This window comes from Arvicanthis niloticus, chromosome 13 (assembly GCF_011762505.2).
Source record: "Arvicanthis niloticus isolate mArvNil1 chromosome 13, mArvNil1.pat.X, whole genome shotgun sequence".
Taxonomy (NCBI): Eukaryota; Metazoa; Chordata; class Mammalia; order Rodentia; family Muridae; genus Arvicanthis; species Arvicanthis niloticus.
In genome coordinates, this window is record NC_047670.1 from 70,378,889 (window position 1) to 70,390,472 (window position 11,584).

The 11,584-nt window shown below is 48.0% G+C and overlaps 2 pseudogenes; one reads left to right on the forward strand and one right to left on the reverse strand.

Moving 5' to 3' along the window:
• Positions 1-1,828: 1,828 nt before the first annotated feature.
• Positions 1,829-3,037, reverse strand: LOC117719297 (histone deacetylase 1 pseudogene; annotated as a pseudogene).
• A 2,135-nt stretch (positions 3,038-5,172) lies between these two features.
• On the forward strand, positions 5,173-10,408 carry LOC117719298 (nuclear receptor coactivator 2-like; annotated as a pseudogene).
• The last annotated feature ends 1,176 nt before the right edge of the window (positions 10,409-11,584 follow it).

Genomic DNA, 11,584 nt, shown 5'->3' on the forward strand with positions numbered 1-11,584 from the left:
GGCATCACTTTATGGGTCGTATGAATAGTGACACAAACGGATGCCTGCTTGTGTTCAGGCTTTTTACCACATCAGGACTCGGGTTCAGACGCCGAAAATGTCATCACATTAAAAACAATCTGCTTCACACATGTGTGAGATAATGGGATTGGGGGTTAATGAGCTTGCGCCTGGGATATCGATCCTAACGTGAATACCTTGTAATTGGCCATCATTCAGTCTCAGCTTATAGCCAAGTGAGGTGGTCTGAATGGGCACTTTATTCACTGAGATAACTACGGATCCCCACAGAACCCAGGACTTGCTCACTGAATGGACAGTTGCCAAACAGCATCCCCTCTTCCTGTCCAACCTCCACATCCCTGCTCCTCGTTAAACCTTAAATCTCTAGAATACAAGACAATCCACAGGCCCGCCATGATTCCTTACCCCTCAGTCCCATCTGTGATTTAAGACATAATGAAGGACCTTCCTCTCCTCAGCAAGCGTTGCTTTTATTCTTTTGTTGCCACAAATCCAGGTTTTGAAAGATTTTAATCTCCAACTGCCAACCTTATTTAAAACAAAATCGGTATAAAGTAATGATTGCCACACCCAGCTCCAATTTTCTACGACTCTATAGTAACACTTTTAGATCAGGCTATTTTCTATAGGGCGTCATCCATAAGCCAAAATACAAGCCAGCGGTTCTCAACCTGTGTGTCGAGACCCCCTTGCGGGATCTCAAATGATCCTTTCACAGGGTCACCCAAGACCATTAGAAAACACAGATATTTACATTGTGGTTCATAACAGTAGCAAAACTACAGTCATGAAGTAGCAACAAGAATATTTTAACATCTGGGGGGGGGAGGGGGTTGGTCATCACAGCATGAGGAACTGTGTTAAAGGGTTGCAGCTTTGGGAAGGTTGAGAACCACTGCTACAACCCATAAGTAGCTGTGGCAATTTGTTCATTTAACCCCAAAACAGAATCTCAAAGGCTATGGATCCTAGCATTTGTATGTTACCTAAAAGAAGGGAAGTTCTCCAAGAGGCGTGAGGTGCCAACCTCTACCCAGGGAAACAAGAAACTTCATACCATAACTGACCCTCCGAGAGACCGAGGCCTGGGAGTTGGAAAGCAAGCTGCAGTGAACTGACCTCAAACTTAACAGCAGGCTCAAACCCCACACTTAGCCTGTACTGGATGCATAAGGATTCGGCAAGCCCTCCGATTTCTCTGGACCTCAGTTCCCAAGCATGTCTCCCCAGCGATGGTGTGGACAGAAAAGATAATGTTTTTGTGGGTGTTTGTCTCTTGCTAGGTACCCCAAGAAAACTTATTTCCTTTTGATTTATTTTTTAGAACTGTGCTGTTTTATTACAGAGAGTTTCATAAAATGAAAATAGCTCCAAAAGGAAGCTAAGCTAACCACCTCCACCTGCAGAATTGGGAGAAGACAGGGCAACATAAGTTTTTCTGCTTGCCCAGGATGAGTGAGAAGGCAGAAAAAGAACCGATCTAAAAATGGCTGATATTACCCAAGCCTGAAAAGGGGTCCCAGAAGACCTGGACACCCCTTCAAGAAAGCATAATAAGGGCATCTTAACAGAGCTCCTGAGCAGGCCCTCGGCAGTTCAGGATTTTGTCTGCTGGTTGATTTGTTTCCACTTAGACCCTATGTGGTTCAAAGCTAAGACCTGGGGCAGGATGGACAAGGTAGCTCTGGGAAGAGGTCTCTCAGCACCACTGCCCTGGGCTCTGATCCCTGGTTCCTGTCTAGTCCCAGGGATGTTTTATTTTATAAAAATACACAGAGGAATACAAAATATAAAATCTGAGAAACTGAGGGTAAGTGAGACACTTGGGGAGAAGATGGAGCTGCAGACCTTGCTCAGGCCAACTTGACCTCTCCTTTGACCCCCCTGGCTTCTGGCTTCTCCTCCTTGGTTTTCTCCTCTTCTGTCTTTTGTCTCTTCAGGATCTTTCTCTTCCTCATCCTCTGTTTTGACTCTCTTGGCTTTTCTGAAGTTAGAAGAGTTCTTGTGGCCACCTTCTCCCTCCTCCTCTGAATCAGAGAATTCTTCCTCACAATGCGTCTGTCAGAGGAGCAGATGGAGATGCGTTTGTCAGGGTCTTCCTCATCATCATCATCTGTGCTCTCTCCTGGGATAGCATCCTTGGGTGTGGCCTGCATTTGGACCCCAGGGCACGGGGCAGCATTCTCAGAGAGCAGCTGCTCACTCTTTCCAAGGCATTCAGTAGTATTCTGATTAGTCATATTGGAAGGGCTGATGGAAAGCTTGAAACAGTCATTGTATGGTCGCTCCTTAGGGACCTTTGCGTCCAGGCCAAGAGACGGTATGGATGGTGGAGCCATCTCTTCTCAGCTTTAGCATAAGTAAGTTGAAATTCTTCACAAACCCCACACGCTTGGCATGCCCTTTGATGGTCAGATTAAAGACACCTAACTGATCCCCAGACAGGGAATCTGAGCCACACTGTAAGATCACTGCACCAGGCTGGAACATCTCCATTACTTAGACATGACTGGCTTGAAGACGGCTTCACAGAACTCATCAATGCTTCACATCTCAAAGTGAGTAGTTATCAACATAGTACTTGCCTTTGCGAGCCCTAGTATCCCATAGGTCCCCGGTTCCTGGGAAGTACTCTCCATATTTGTGAAAGGACACCGTCATGACCCGGTCAGTAGTATAGAAGGCCTCTTCCATGCCATCACCATGGTGAAAAGCAATGCCAATATACAGCACCCTCGGTGATACTTTAGCAGTTCCAGGATGGCCAAGACGATATCATTGACATAACAGAGGTCACATGCTTCAGACTTCTTTGCATGGTGCAGGCCCCTCAGCCCAGTTCACAGTGAAAGAATTTAATGTAGTCGTCACTGTGGTACTTGATCGTTTCCTCGGCGTTGGCTTTGTGAGGACGACAGATTTCCATTTTTCGGTAGAGACCACAGTTGAGGGGCAAATTGCGAGTCGTGTGGATTCAGTGAGGCTTCATTGGGTGACCTTGTCCGTAATAATAGTCTCCCTCTAGTGTTGCTGTTGTCAAAGATGACTGGTCATCTTTGTGTCAGCCTGTGACCAGCTTACACTTTTAATCTGCTGTGTCAGCCTGTGACCAGCTTACACTTTTAATCTGGTTCTCGGGAGTTGTGTTCCTTTTGGAGCTAAGCGTGCCGGGCTGGTTCAAGCAGCGGTGTGAGGGTTTATCCAGCACGGTTCGCGGTTTGCGGGAAGCGAGGGAGGATGGCTACAACTACGCAGCCACAGATTCATGCACGCTCTACCCTTGTTTTTAATCTTTTAGCTTTAAAATGCCTGACCTGTTATCAATCCAGGATTAAGGTAATTATTATCCCGTGTAGGGTTGACTTTGCACCACACTGAAATAGCTACAGAAAGGAAAGGAAGACTGGCAGGAGAGCCGAGTGGCGAGCAAGATGGCGCAGACTCGGCGCACCAGATACATTACCCAAGTCACTTGCTGTTTGAGTCTCACCCGGGTTTTTCCTGCTGTCTGTCCCCGGGCACACTTCTCGGACCACGTGCTCCTGGGTCCATCCCATCTAATAGAGACCTCCTGCTCTTTTTAGTCTTTTTTTCTCCTCTTCCCCCCATTCTCTCTCCACCATTCTGTGTCTTCCCCACTCTGTTTCCTCTCTCCTTTGTGTGTCTGCCTCTTTCTCTGCCCCTCCCTCTGCCCCCCCCCTTTTTTTTTGTCTCTACCTGTGACCCGCAGCCTAGTAACCAAAGCCCACCTGCCTCTAATTCTCCCCAGTAGCTGGCTGCAGCCACTTCTGCTTAACCAGTAGTTTTATATTGGGGAGCAAGGTTTACACAACAAAGGCCAGTGTAAGTGAGAATTCACTCAGCCCCAGATCTTGAGGTTCAGAATTTAGCATTCATGTATACAGCACCAGCCCAGCCCCCCAACAGAGCCCAGATGGGAAGCTGCAAGCAGCAACTTCAACTGCTGCTGCAAGGAGGACCCCGGAAAGCTGCCTCCGAGGTGTGCAGATGAAAACCTAGCCTTTTAATAGCTAGTCCTAGGTTGGAAACCATCTGGGCAAGTCATTTGACCCCCAGTTTTCCGTACAGTACCAAGCCTTTGGGATACGTGGGAAAGTAACTGAAGCTACTATCTGGGCTTCTCTGGCCTGTGAAGAATCCAGGGGAGCACGGAAATCTGGGATGGGTTGAGTGTTTAACTGTCTCATTGAGTACCTTCTCTTAGAAGACAGTGTTAAGTACCCGAGCTGCTGTCCTAAGGGTGATAAAATCCCATCCTGACTCATTAGAGAACATCCATTCATGTAAGGTACACGCGTTCTTGCCCCAAACTGATGAAATTCAGTAAAACCTTCTCCAGTACTCACTGAACAAATTACAGAAATTCCCAACAGTGTAAAGGTATAGAGAAAGCCACCAGGAATCCTGTCACCGCAGTTGAGTTTTGACAGGTTTCTTTTCCGTCTTTATTTTAAGCACTGTTTTTCTTAAAATAGGTACAATTATATCACATAGCCCTAAGGCAAAGAAAAATGGCCACTTGTCCATTCGGCAGTGGGGGTGCACTACGTATCATTTACCCTTTGCAGGTCCCGGAGTTGTACCACACGAGCCCAAACCATGCCCTGAGACTAAAGACAAATCCACTCTCTGAATGTAGCACTTCTCCTGTAAATGAACATGTTACTGGGTTTGAGTCTCCAGCTACACCATAAAACCAAATTGTGGTTTTTTTTATCTCCAGAACTCCACAACTTACTGCCTGTCTGGAAAATGGCACATTTTATTAAATTGTTACATGTATAAAATATACTTTAAAAGATATTGTAAATGTTTCTGCCTTGCATATTATAAGGGGCTTGGTTCCATTCTCTCATTTTGTAACTGGAAACCAAAAAACAGTTAAGAAATTGAAGCTGGCCGGGCAAGCTGTTGCTGTGTACGGGCACGGCTGCCTGCAACGTCCATCCTTGAGACACAGCCGAGCCAGAGACTGGGCTAACCCGGGAGGGGGCGGCGGGAGACACCAAGTTCCCGGGAGAAAAAGGAGGCACTCGGGCTCCGGGCTAGAAATTTTTCTTGTACCTGGCTTCAGTTTATCGGATCTTCTGCACTGTGTACAGGCACAGTTGCCGATACGTGTTCAAAATGAGTGGAATGGGAGAAAATACCTCTGACCTGTCCAGGGCAGAGACCAGAAAACGCCAAGAACGAGACGACCAGCTCGGACCCAGTCCCACGAGGAGCACTGAGAAACGTAATCGCGAGCAGGAGAGTAAGTACATAGATGAACTTGCAGAGCTGATCTTGGCAAATTTTAATGATATTGACAGCTTCAACTTCAAACCTGACAATATGCCAACCTTAAAAGAAACTGAAGTAGATCCGCCAGATCAAAAGAACAAGAGAAAGCAGCAGCTGCCAACATAGATGAAGTGCAGAAGTCATGTGTGGTCCACGGGGCAGAGTATCATTAACAAGGACACATTGGGGCCTGTGATGCTTGAGACCCTCACTGGGTTCTTCTTCGTTGTGAATCTGGAAGGCAATGTGGTGTTCGTGTCAGAAAATGTGACACGGTATCTACAGTATAACCAGGAAGAATTGATGTGTTGGGAGCTGACTCCTAGCAGAAAGCCACTGCTATCATCTTTGCAGCCATCTCAGGCCATAGACCCTGACAAGTGACTTGGGTTTTTTTTGTTTTGTTTTTCGAGACAGGGTTTCTCTGTGTAACCCTGGCTGACCTGGAACTCACTCTGTAGACCAGGCTGGCCTCGAACTCAGAAATCCGCCTGCCTCTGCAGCCCACAATAGCTGAGCACACTCTGATAAACATCTTGTTTTTCTCGGAAATATCTTGTTTTGTTGTTTAGTACCCCCCAGTTGCGAGGCGCACATGTTAAAGTCTCTTCTGCTGCACTCCCCTGCTTGTGCTTATATACCCACAATTGCCTTTCAATAAATGAGACCTGAGACTCGGGACTTAATCAGATACCTTGTCTTGTCTCCATTCTTCGCGTCTCTTGCCCGACCCTGTTGACGGACCTGCACGGGCCAGGACACTGATTAAAATAAGTGTCTACAGCATCGTTCATGTTGGGAACCTCACTGAATTTGTCAAGAACCTGATGACAAAGTCCATGGCGAATGGGGGATCTTGGTCTGGAGAGCCTCCCAGGCAAAACAGCCATAGCTTTAACTGTTAGATGCTGGTGAAGCCTTTGCCAGACTTGGGAGAGGAAGGCCGTGATAACCAGGAAGCACATCAGAAATGCGAGACAATGAAGTGCTTCGGTGTGTCTCAGCCAAAGTCTATTAAAGAGGAAGGCAAAGATTTGCAGTCCTGCTTGATTTGTGTGGCACAAAGAATCTCCGTGAAGGAAAGACCAGCCCTTCTCTCATCAGAAAGATTTACCACTTGCCAGGACCTCCAAGGCAAGATCACTTCTCTGGACGCTAGGTGAGAGCCGCCATGAAGCTGGGCTGAGAGGATCTGGTGAGAAGATGTATTCAGAAGTTCCACACCCGGCATGAAGGGGAGTCTCTGTCATACATCAAGAGGCATCTTCATGAAGTTCTGAGACAAGGGTTGGGCGTTCAGTCAGACCTATCGGTTTTTTTGTTTGATGGCACTCTCGTTGCTATACAAATGAAGAACAAACTTATCCGTTCTCAGATAACTAGGGAGCCTTAGCTTGTAATATCTTTACACATGCTTCACAGAGACAGAATGTGTGTGTAATGAATCTAGATCTGACTGGACAAGCGATGGGGAAGCCATTGAATCCAATCAGCTCTAGCAGTCCTGCCCATCAGGCCATGTGCAGTGGGATCCTGGGTGAGGACATGACCCTCGGTAGCAACATAAATCTTCCCATGATGGCCCAAAGGAACAAACAGGCATGCCTACGGGCAGGTTTGGTGGTTCTGAGGGCATGAACCATGTATCAGGCATGCAAGCAAGCACTCCTCAGGGTAGTAACTATGCACTCAAAATCAACAGTCCCTCAGGAAGCAGCCCCGGCATGAACCCAGGGAAACCCAGCTCTGTGCTCTCCCCAAGGCACCGCATGAGCCCCAGGGTGGCTGGCAGTTCTCCCGTCCCACCCAGTTACGTTTTCCCCTGCAGGAAGCTTGCATTCCCTTGTGGGAGTTTGCAGCAGCACAAGAAATAGCCATAGTTATACCAACAGTTTCCTGGACTCACCGCAAGCCCTCAGCGAGGGCCATGGAGTCTCATTAGGGTCATCATTGGCTTCACCCGACATAGCAGGATATTCCCCCACCCCTCCGCTACATTTTACAATAAAGCTCGGTAATTTGGGAAGAGCTAATGTGGGAGGGGCGAGGAGAGAAAGAGGAGGAGGGAGGAGGTAAAGGAGGGAGGAGGAGGAGGAGGAGATGTAGCAGCCATGGAGGATTACAGATACATTAAGAACAGTCCTGGGTAACAATTCATATCTAGGTTAATTGGGCTAACAATTCTAATTGTGGGCATCTTGCTAATTGAGCATTTCCTAATATATAAACATTGGATAATCCTTAAGCATGAGAGTCTTCATTCTACTGTGGGCATGGTGGGTATTCTAGGGTTCAACCAAGCTTTGTGAAGACATTGTGGTAGATTGGCAGAGCCCTCTCCCACGCTGCCATCTCATGGGTGCCAGGACCGGTGCTTCTGGCTGGCTGGAGCCTCGGTCTCACTGGTCTAGCTGTGGTACACGTGGCCTATGGCCGCTTCCAGCTGTGGTGTGCTTGGCTCTGGCTGAGGAACTTGGCAACCTGAGCTAAGCAAAGCCACATCGCTGCTGGGATAGACGGCCTGTGCTGGGGGCTGTTTTAAATACTACCCTCAACAACCAGACCTAAAAATGGGCAGTTTGCAAAACTCCCCAGTTGATATGAATCCTCTCCCACTCAGCAAAATGGGAAGCTTGGACTCCAAAGACTGTTTTGGACTTTATGGGGAGCCGTCAGAAGACAACTGGACAAGCAGAGGCCAGCTGCCATCCTGAATAACAAAAGGGGCCCAATGATTCCAGCATGCCTCATGCAGCCAGTGGGGACAGGGCTGAGGGACACAGCCAGCTGCATGACAGCAAAGAGCAGATCAAACTCCTACAGCTGCTGACCACCAAGTCCAACCAGATGCAATCCTTCACCCTTGCCCGGCTCTTTTGTCAGATACAAACAAGGACTACACAGGTGTGCCCTTCCCCCAGGTCTGAGCAGGCCTGCAAAGTCATTTACCACAATAGACCAAGCAACAGTAGGACCTAGGAGATGCATTGCATTGCCAGCCTTGGCACCCGCTACCTGAGCTAAGAAGAATGGACTGCCTGCTGAGCTAGCCTTGACACCTTCCAGACTGCTATCTCCTTGCCCAGCCCCTGGGCAGAACTGAGAAGAGACTCTGGGAGGTGGGGCTTCCCCCTTTATATGTGAAAGCAAATTATTAAACTACGGGCCTTGATCAGAATACTTTGTCTTGGCCCCACGTTTCTCTCGCCCTCCATTCCCGTTCATTCCTAGGTTTCCTCTCAGGAGAACCCGGTAACCTATAGCTGCAGGCAGCTACACACAGGTAGCTTGCTGGGGCCCAGATCCATGCATGGTACCTCATTCAAGAAGTGTTAAGATTTTGCACAGACTCTTACAGACAGCCGTTCCCCTGTGGACTTAGCCAAGCTGACAGCAGAAGCCACAGGCAAAGAGCTGAGCCAGGAGTCCCGCTGCACAGCTCCTGGGTCAGAATTGACAGTCAAACAGGAGCCAGCGAGCCCCAAGAAGAAAGAGAATGCACTACTGTACTATTTGCTCGACAAAGATGATACTAAAGATATTGGTTTACGGGAAATAACCCCCAAACTCGAGGGACTGGACACTAAGATCCTGCCAGTAACACAAAGCTACCCAGAATCCCATGCAGTAGTCTCAAGCCAAAATCTCTTTCCAAGTTGTCCAGCTCAGTGCAGGCTGGTCACTCAAAGCTCACTTGCTCCTTTATAGTTTTCATAGCGATTAGCCCTGTTCTGGCTGGCAAAAGATGCCTGGTCTGTAGGCAGGATGCTTGCGGGCCATGGGGCAGTTTGGTTTGGAGGAGCCTGCTATTAATTATACACTGAGGTCCTTCCAAGGTCATCTCTAACTCCGAAGGCCCTATGTTCATGACCTGAGACTGAAGCATCTGTCTTTGGCCAGGCTGGCTTGTTGGGTATGGGATCATGCCTCCTTGGATTGGCTGGTTCATGGCACCAGCGGTGACAGCACAAGTGACTCTCACAGCTGGACTCTGTGGTGCCCATTCCCCAGAAGGCATGCTGGGCTGGGAAGTGCTACTGCCAACCATTCTGCTCTAAGACATTCACAGTGCTGCTTTCTGGGCTCCGACAGGTGTGAGGGGACTGCTGTCAGTCACAGCAGAATCACCAGCCACTCATGAATCGGATCAGCCGAGTTTCAAATGTGAACTTGACTCTGAGGCCTGGAATAATAACTCAAGCTCCTATTAATACACAGATGCTAGCCCAGAGGCAGAGGGAAATCCTCAACCAGCATCTTCGGCAGAGACAGCTGTATCAGCCACAGCAGGTGCAGCAGCAAACTTTGAGGATGAGAAGACAAGCGTTGACTATGACCCCAAGCATGGTGGCTCCCACTGGTCTCCCAGTAGCCATGAGCAATCTCCAAATACTCCAGGCCAATGCCCAGCAGTTCCCATTTCATCAAAACTACAAAATAAGTCAGCAACCTGATCCTGGCTTTACTGGGCTACAACTCCCCAGAGTCCTCTAATGTCTTCCCGGATGGCACATACCCAGAGTCCCATGATGCAGCTGTCTCAACCCAACCCAGCCTACCAGCCTGCCTCAGACATGAACGGATGCACAGGGGAGCATAGGTGGAAATAGCATGTTTTTACAACAGTCCCCACCACGCTTCGGGCAACAAGCAAACACCAGGATGTACAATAACACCATGAACATCAATGTGTCCACGGCAATAAACACGGGTGGCTTGAGCAACATGAACCACATGACAGGTCAGATGAGCATGACCTCAGTGACCTCTGTGCCTACATCAGGGCTGTCCTCCATGGGTCCTGAGCAGATCAATGACCCTGCTCTGAGGAGAGACAACCTTTTCCCAAACCAAGTACCTGGAATGGACACGATGAAGCAGGAGGAGAGGCATCTCAGAAATACTGCTGACCCTGTGTCTTTCTTCAACCCACTGGGCTTACAAACATTCACCAGTCTGGAGAGCTGCATCTGTTTGTGTTGATCCATCTGACGTGCCACCAGTTCACCCAGGACACAGCAGACAGTAGGGCCCTGGCCCACAGCACAGAGCGTGCTGGCTTGGCTGCCACGGGAAAAGCTGCCTCTCCTAATAGACTGCAGCTCGACTCCACACCAACCTGCAGTCTGTTCACTGCATTCACCGTAGTGCAACTTAGATCTCACGCAAAGTACTCGTCCACAGGCTGACTTCATCCCCATTCAGATTGTGTGTATTCGAGGAGAACCATACTCTTGTCCTGTTCCTGTTCAGCTCCAGACAGTGGTTTCTTGCTTTGTTTTCTGTGGATATTCAGTGTAAAAGATTAGAATCTTATCTAGAGGAAAGAAAGGAATTTTAACACAGTCCAATACAAGGTATTCTAAGCTCGAAGCCTGCATTTGGTTGGAATGGAGACAGGGCAGACACCTCGGACAGCACTGTCTGCGCTGACACACCTAGTCAGAGACAACTCCAGCAGAGTTCTATCTCCAGGAAGCCACAACCAAGAAGGAGTGCCCAGTTGTTGAATAGATGACAAGGCTCCTGAAAGAGGCTGTTAATATTAACAGGTGTCTGTTCCCGTTTTTTTCTGTTAAAACCAGTTTCTCCTAAATCATGAATCAAAATATTTCTAAATTGTTTTTAGAGCAATGATAGTTTGATTGGCATCTCCTCCCTTCCCCTCCCCGCCTTCTCTTGCCCCTCCCTCTTTTGGTCCTTTAAAATAAAAACATTAACAACAGCATCCACCATAGAGACCAGGGAAGCCTTTTAATTCTCTCAGTGCTGTGCCAGCCACTCACAGCAACTTCCCAGTGACCATGCCTTTCCTGTCAGGAGTGGACACGGAATGCCAGCCAGGCTGTGACATCTGCTTAGGAAGCCTGGGCTGCCCCATCAGCTCAGGCCTCCAAAAGAGAGAACATACTAATGAAATCGACAGCAGGCATCAGACAGTTCTAACCTCTGCCATGTGGGGTTGGTTTGGTTTTTGTTGTTGTTGTTGTTTTTTTTTTTAATTTTGTATTTTTAGCAGTGCTGACAAAGCTGAAGCTGTAAGGTACACAGACATCCAACTTATATGTAAACGAGCAATAATTTAAGTTCCAAACTTAAGAGTTTAACTGTACAATTTTGTGAAGTACACATATTGTGGGACTAACTCAAATGAGGTACTTCAGTGTCTTCGTTGTCATGGCAATGTCTCCTAATGGTGTTTTGTAACAAAAAACAACAACAACAACAACAAAACCCTAAAAGAGAGAAAGCGAAA